Here is a 6,963-nt window from a genome sequence, read left to right on the forward strand (position 1 = left end):
ATCACCTCCAAATTGTGTCAAGCTAGGGTACCTTTGTCCTCAATCGTTAAATGCTTTTGTCAAGAGTAGATTCCCTATGGTGTTAGAAACACTGGAGGATCGCGGAATTCCCCCTCTTGCCTAGACAAGTAGAAGGGTCGTCCCCTCTCTACCATGCACAAAAATGGATATGATGGATAAAGGGATCGATAGATATTTGAGTTTCTTTTGGGAGTTTGCTTTGTTGTTTTTCCCCCCAATTTCTTGTGGCATATAACATTTGAGAACACTTTCTTTTTGCCATTTCTTTTTGATTTTTGGCAATTCAACACTTGACAACTTTTCAACTTTTTGCATTTCTTTTGAACATTTTCAAAGTCACCCCATATGTAGGGAGGGTGGCTTATATTTGAAGCTTAGGAGTTCTATTTTTGTTACTCCTCTTTTCTTTTTGATGCAATTTGCAAACTTTTTCTTTTCTTTTCATTTCTTTGAACTCAAATTTGAATAATTTTTGTTTTTGTGCCCATTCCCTTTTGTTGACAAAAATGTGGTAGAACATGGATGAATGATGGATGGATGGATGCATGGTTTCAAGGGTCACCTTGGAATAAACGGTAGCCAAGAAGTTATCACACCACAAGGTACTCTTGACTAGGCCTTAATCCATGGGTCAAAGGATACTAGCATGACACATCCTAGGGTGTTTTACAAGCATTCTAACAAGCAAAGTCTTAAGAACAAAAAACATCTACTAGGGCCTATATACACTTGTCAAGTTTCCCAAGTAGACGGTTTCGCAAAATTTTCTAACATGCAACTACATGCCATGATGCAACTATCATACAAACATCCTAATGCATATGATTCTACCAACTAATATGACAATTAATCTAAATGCAAGTCCTAAGTTCACATTGTTTATACCGCATCAATCAAAATAAAGCCACATAGTCATTAACATAAAGAGGAAAAAAGGAGATTGGAAAGATCATACCATGCGGTCTTCAATATCCTCATGTCTCGGATGTGGCGTAGTCGATCAATGTGAACAAGGATGAACAAACACAATATATACAAGACAATTTATACAAAAGGAAATAAACATGTTTTTGGGTTTTCGATTTTTCAAATTTTTATGATTTTTGAAATTTTTCAATTTTTTTGGATTTTTGAATAAGAGTTAAATGTTAGAATTCCCATCCCCACACTAATATGGGCATTGTCCTCAATGGCCAAAGTGATGGAAATTATGCAAAGATGATGAATGATTTCTACACTAAATGCAATCTACCCTAAGCTACACTACATGATGCATGGTTTTTGTTATGACGGAGAGGATAATTTAGATTACCTCCCGTTGTGTATGCATTAACTTCCCCAAACCGAGTGAGACACTATTGCTAATGTCCAAGGATGGGTGTAGTTCATGCACACACTATGCAATGCATGAGACTAATTTGTCATTTTGGATTTTGTGAAATGGGAACAATAGAATGAGAACACCTCAATGGTACCGAGGTGTGAGTCCTCTATGGGGCTAGGACTACTCCAACAATGATCAAAATTATAATTAAAACAAAGAGAGAAATAGACAAACCATGAGAGGGTAGGAGTCTCCAAGGCTTGCTAGTCTTCCATCATGCTATCATCATCATCACTTTCCTCATTAGAAGTGGTCACATTGCCACTTCCCTTGTCATTTGCTTCTTCACTTTCTTTTTCATCTTGCTCATCATCTTCTTCACCATCCTCTCCTTCTTCTTCACTTGCCTCTTCACCAATGTTATCATCAACTTCTTCATCATTACCAACAACCTCATTGTCACCCAAAACAACCCTAGATGCACCCGGAAATAGGACTTCTCTATCCGCCCAACTAGGCAAAGGACAAGATGGATCAAGGAGTCCTTGCCTAGCTAAGTGTAGGAGGGGTGGATATTGAGCCAAGTAAGCATTTTTCCGATCTTCAAAGGCTTGCTTGTGCATTGCTTGCATGAGAAGAGTCACATAATCCTTTCTAGCTTCAACTCCTTCCGGCTTGAACTCTTCATATTCAAAGGGGTAAGGTGGTATGACAATGGAAGAGAAGGGTACTTCAAGATCACCCTTTTGTTGTTGAATAATATACTCGGCTTCTTTGGAAAGGGGAAGTAGATAATTGGTCCGGTGGACGCTTAGACGACAAATCTTAGAAGGCAAGGTGAACGATCTAGCTTCACTAGTGAGCCATCCATACTTAGTGTCAAGGGGGTTATGGGCAACCCACTTGTACTTGTGTATCATAGTATGCATATCAACAAGATGGCCACCCTCCTTTGCTTTGTACTTGTTATCCTTATTGAAGTTAGGATCAAAGTGCTTAGCTAGGATAGTGACTAGGCCGCCATTGACAATAATGGTATTGCCCTTCTTCCCACAATCAATATTGAGCCATCTATCTACCAAGAGCCTCAAAGAGTTGTAAGGCTTGGTGTGTACTCTTCCAATATTCAAAGTCGACTCAAGAAGAATAAAATCAAGTTTGGTGAAATGGTTGGTATCTTTCCTTGCAATTATGGTGTTTTCCATGACCTTGTGCTATACTCTTATACCCGGATGGTGGACTAAAAGAGCACGACTCCCATGAAAGCTCTCAAATTTCCTTCCGGAAATCGCCTCCCAAAGAGGGTCGGGGTCATACTTTCCATAATTCTTGAAATATCGCGGTTCATCACTAAGACCCAAAATTCCACTCAATTCCCCAAAGGAAATGCGTCTACTAACATTAGCTAGACGAAACTCGAGATTTTCCCTATTCTCAACTTTGGTGACTTTCAAAGAACTTAAAAATTCCAAGGTAAGGGAGGGGTATGTCAATTCCTTTGCTTTAAACAATTTCTTCAACCCCATGGCATTGAAAAAGGCTCTAGTTTGCTCTAAGACACCCAATTTTTCTAAGGTATCTTCACATATGAATTTGGTGGATTGTAATGACTTCATAGCAAACTTGACAAAGGTATTTCTATGGGTATCGGAAATAAAAGTTACCTCCGGATAATGCAAAAGTTGATCAATTTCCGGAGTAGAAGGTGTTGTTGCTCCCATAGAAGGTTGTTGTTGTTGTTGCACTTCCAAGTTTGGTGTTGCTACCACCATAGCCAATGCTTTCTTTGTTTGAAGAACCTTTTGCCTTTGTGAGAGTGCCTTAGCCTTTGTTGCCTTTGTTGGTCCCTTAGTCCTTGCCATTGATGAACTAAACCAAGAAAAGAATGAAAAATCTTCAATTTGTAGTATACCCAAGTCGATTTAAAGGTGAAAGGCTTTGCCTTTATGAATTCAAAAATCGACTCAAATGTTGAAGACTTTTGCTTGGTTTTGATTTTTGATGAAGGAGGAGTGATTAATTTGTTGTTGGAAGGAATGATTTGATTTGTTTTGATGAATGTTGTTGAGGGTTTTTGTTTTTGTGATGGAGATAATGAGGGTTTTGATATTCTGGGTAGTGTTTATGAATGAATGAATGAAGGGGGGGTTTTATAGAGACCGAAATTTTCGAATCTGCAGAAGCAATCAGTGCGGATTCTGCCTAATCCGTGCGGATTCTGCTCTTTCTGGGCTATACAAAACTCGCCTAAAGACGGGCGGATTCGGTGGAAGACGCTCGGATTTGCTTGACACGGGACGGGCGGATTTGGCTGAAGACGGACGGATTTCAGTCCAGGAAATTTTTCTTGTTTTCCTCAGCTGCAAAGACGGACGTCTTTGTTTCAAGACGGGCGGATTCTTCAAGACGAGCGGATTCCTGCTCAGGATGCCCGGATTCTCTTACAGTCAAAATTTTTCAAAAATCAGGTCAGTTCAGGACGGGCGGATTCTGTACAATCCGCTCGGATTCTTCCCCTGTGTACACGGATTCAGTTCCATCCGTGCACAATGCAATTCCCTTATCATTTTTCTATTCTTTCTTCAACTCTTGTGTTTTTCATTGTGGGGGCACTACTAAGGCATGAATAGCCTAGGCAATTGCCATCCCCACACTAAGGTAAAGCACTACACATCAATTGAAATTGTTAGTCCCTCCCTCACTTCTCTCAAACATGACAATTATCTTGATCAAAGTAAATAAAGTAAATCCAAAGATGACAAAAATGCAATACAAGAATTGAAATGCGAGTTAGGGAGTTAGAAATATTTACAAGTGGTGGTTTAGGGAGGACTCCACCAAACTCTCATTCTTGATGAGATGTTAAGGGGGCATGTTCAAGGTGTTGTTGATGTTGCTCAACACCTTGAAGAAGTAATCAAAAGCTTGTTCATTATCATGGTAGAGGTCTTCAATAGACCTTGGCCCTTGTTGTCGATCTTGATCAATAGCATGTCCAATATAGGGATTAAAAATCCCTTCAAATTCGTCGTCCCAAAGACCACAAACTTCATTAAGTTGATCATTGAAAATCTCTTGTTTTGATGGGGATAATTCTCCCAATTTCTTCCCTTGGCCAATGAGGCCATCTTCTTCTTCCTTGATTGATTTTGATGAGCTTTGCAAGCTCTCCTTGTCACAATTCACTTGCTCTTTGAATGGAGCATCTTCAATTTTCTTTTTCCATTGGAATTCCGACTTCTTCCTTTCATCCTTTCGACAATAATGATCAACCATAAAACATGGCTCATGCAAATGGGGAGCTCTCATGGTCTTGTCAAGATTAAAAGTTATACTTTCATCTCCCACTTCTAGAGTGAGCTCACCATGTTTCACATCAATCACCGCACCCGCGGTGTGTAGGAAAGGTCTTCCTAGAATGATCGGAATGTTGGAATCTTCCTCCATATCAACAATGACAAAGTCCACCGGGATGAAAAACTTCCCAATTCGTACGGGGACATCTTCCCATATCCCTAATGGTGTCTTCGTCGATCTATCGGCCATTTGGAGTGTGATGTTGGTGCATTTAAGCTCTCCCATCCCCAACCTTTTACTCACCGAGTACGGCATGACACTCACACTAGCCCCTAGATCATATAAGGCTTTGTTGATCGTTGTGTCGCCAATGGTACACGGTATTGAGAAGCTTCCCGGATCCTTTAGTTTTGGAGGTGAACTCCCTTGAAGTATTGCACTACTCACCTTAGTGAAGGCGATAGTCTCAATTTTCCGGATTGACTTCTTCTTTGTGAGGATATCTTTCACGTATTTCGCATAGGCCGTTACGTGATTGATTAATTCCGTGAAAGGAATTGAGACTTCCAAATTCTTCACAATTTCCATAAACTTTCCAAGTTGATCATCAAATTTGGGCTTGGCTTGGCGACTTGGAAAAGGAAGTCTAATCACAATGGGCTCTTTCTCCTTGGCCTTGTCTTCATTTTTCTTTTAAACTTCTTCTTTTGATTGTTCTCCAACCTTGGAGTTTTGCACAACTTCTTCCTTTTCACTAGCTTCCACAACTTCATCCTCAACTTGCTTCTTCGGTGCTTCATACCTTGTGCCACTCCTCAAGTGGATAGCACTAACCGTTTCATGTCTAGGGGGATTACTTTGAGGTGGTAATTGCCCCTTTTGTCTTTGTGAGCTTGAAGATGCTAGTTGAGTCAATTGGGTTTCCAACATCTTGGTGTGAGCTAGAATGTTGTTGATGGTGATTTCCTTTGCTTGACTATCTTTTTGCATTTGAGTGAAAAACTCTTGTTGATTCTTTTGCATTTGGAGGACCGCTTTTTGGACATCCAAACCTTGGTCATGTTGTTGATTGTATAGATTTTGATTTTGATAACTTTGGTTTTGGTTGTAAAAGGGTCTTTGGTTTTGATTTCTCATGGGTGGTGGAGTGTATGTTGTTTGAGGATTTTGAACATTTTGGCTTTTGTATGAGAGATTTGGATGGAACTTGGTATTCTCATTGTAAAAATTTGAATAAGGGGTACCACTTTTATATGCTTGGAAAGCATTAACTTGTTCGGTTGTTCCCCTACACTCACTTGGGTCATGACCCAAAGTTCCACAATTCTCACATATCCCACTTGGGATTGATGAAGATGTCGTCATGGCATTGACATGATACTTTGGTGATTTTGAGACTTCTTCAAGTCTAGCCATTGCTTTTTCGAACTTCAATTTGATAGTATCGATATGGGAGCTTAGTTGGGCACCTAATTGAGTAACGGCGTCCACTTCGTGCTTTCCTCCTCTAGTAGCCTTGCGAGGCCTACTATATTGTGAATTGTGGATTGCCATCTCTTCAATTTTGCTCCAAGTTTGGTTGTCATCAACCTCGGTGAACATCCCATTCGATCCCATATTAAGGATATTTCTTGGGTCTTCATAAAGACCGTTCCAAAACTGTTGAACCAAGAACCATTCGCTAAGTCCATGATGAGGACATGAGCGACAAATTCCTTTGAAACGCTCCCAAGCTTCATACAAAGATTCTTCATCCCTTTGCTTAAAACCCGTAATTTGAGCTCTTAGCATGTTAGTCTTTTCCGGTGGGTAGAATTTTTTGTAGAAAGCTAGAGCCAACTTCTTCCAAGAGTCTATTCCGAGAGTAGCCTTATCAAGGCCTTTCAACCATTTTTTGGCGGTGCCAATTAGAGAAAATGGAAATAAGACCCATATAATTTGGTCTTGAGTTACACCGGTTTCTGAGATCGCATAACAATAGTCACAAAAAGCCTCCATATGAGAATGAGGGTCTTCACTAGGCATCCCCCCAAATTGGCTTCTTTCAACTAATTGGATAAAAGCGGATTTGGCAATAAAATTTCCGGTTAGATGTTGTGGTGTAGGAGTACCGTTGGGTAGGTTCTCCTCGGTGGGTACAGAGTGTGACGAGAATTTAGGCATTGTAGGTGGATTTTGTGGGGTATTGTGTAATGGGTTCTCTTCTCCTTCTATTGCGAAAGGATTGACAAACTCACTAGTGGGTTGAACAACTTCACTAATATCTCTCAAATTCCTCCTAACAAGTCTCCTATTGTTCGTCAAGGTTCTTTCGATTTCAC

At 40.2% G+C, this 6,963-nt stretch overlaps 1 non-coding gene across 1 annotated transcript; it reads left to right on the forward strand.

The window, feature by feature from the left end:
- Positions 1 to 6,326: 6,326 nt before the first annotated feature.
- On the forward strand, positions 6,327 to 6,433 carry LOC141625042 (small nucleolar RNA R71). The gene has a single exon (XR_012534842.1). It is a non-coding gene; the product is annotated as a small nucleolar RNA R71 (small nucleolar RNA).
- The last annotated feature ends 530 nt before the right edge of the window (positions 6,434 to 6,963 follow it).

The sequence above is a fragment of the Silene latifolia genome, chromosome X, assembly GCF_048544455.1.
Source record: "Silene latifolia isolate original U9 population chromosome X, ASM4854445v1, whole genome shotgun sequence".
NCBI classification, from domain to species: Eukaryota; Viridiplantae; Streptophyta; class Magnoliopsida; order Caryophyllales; family Caryophyllaceae; genus Silene; species Silene latifolia.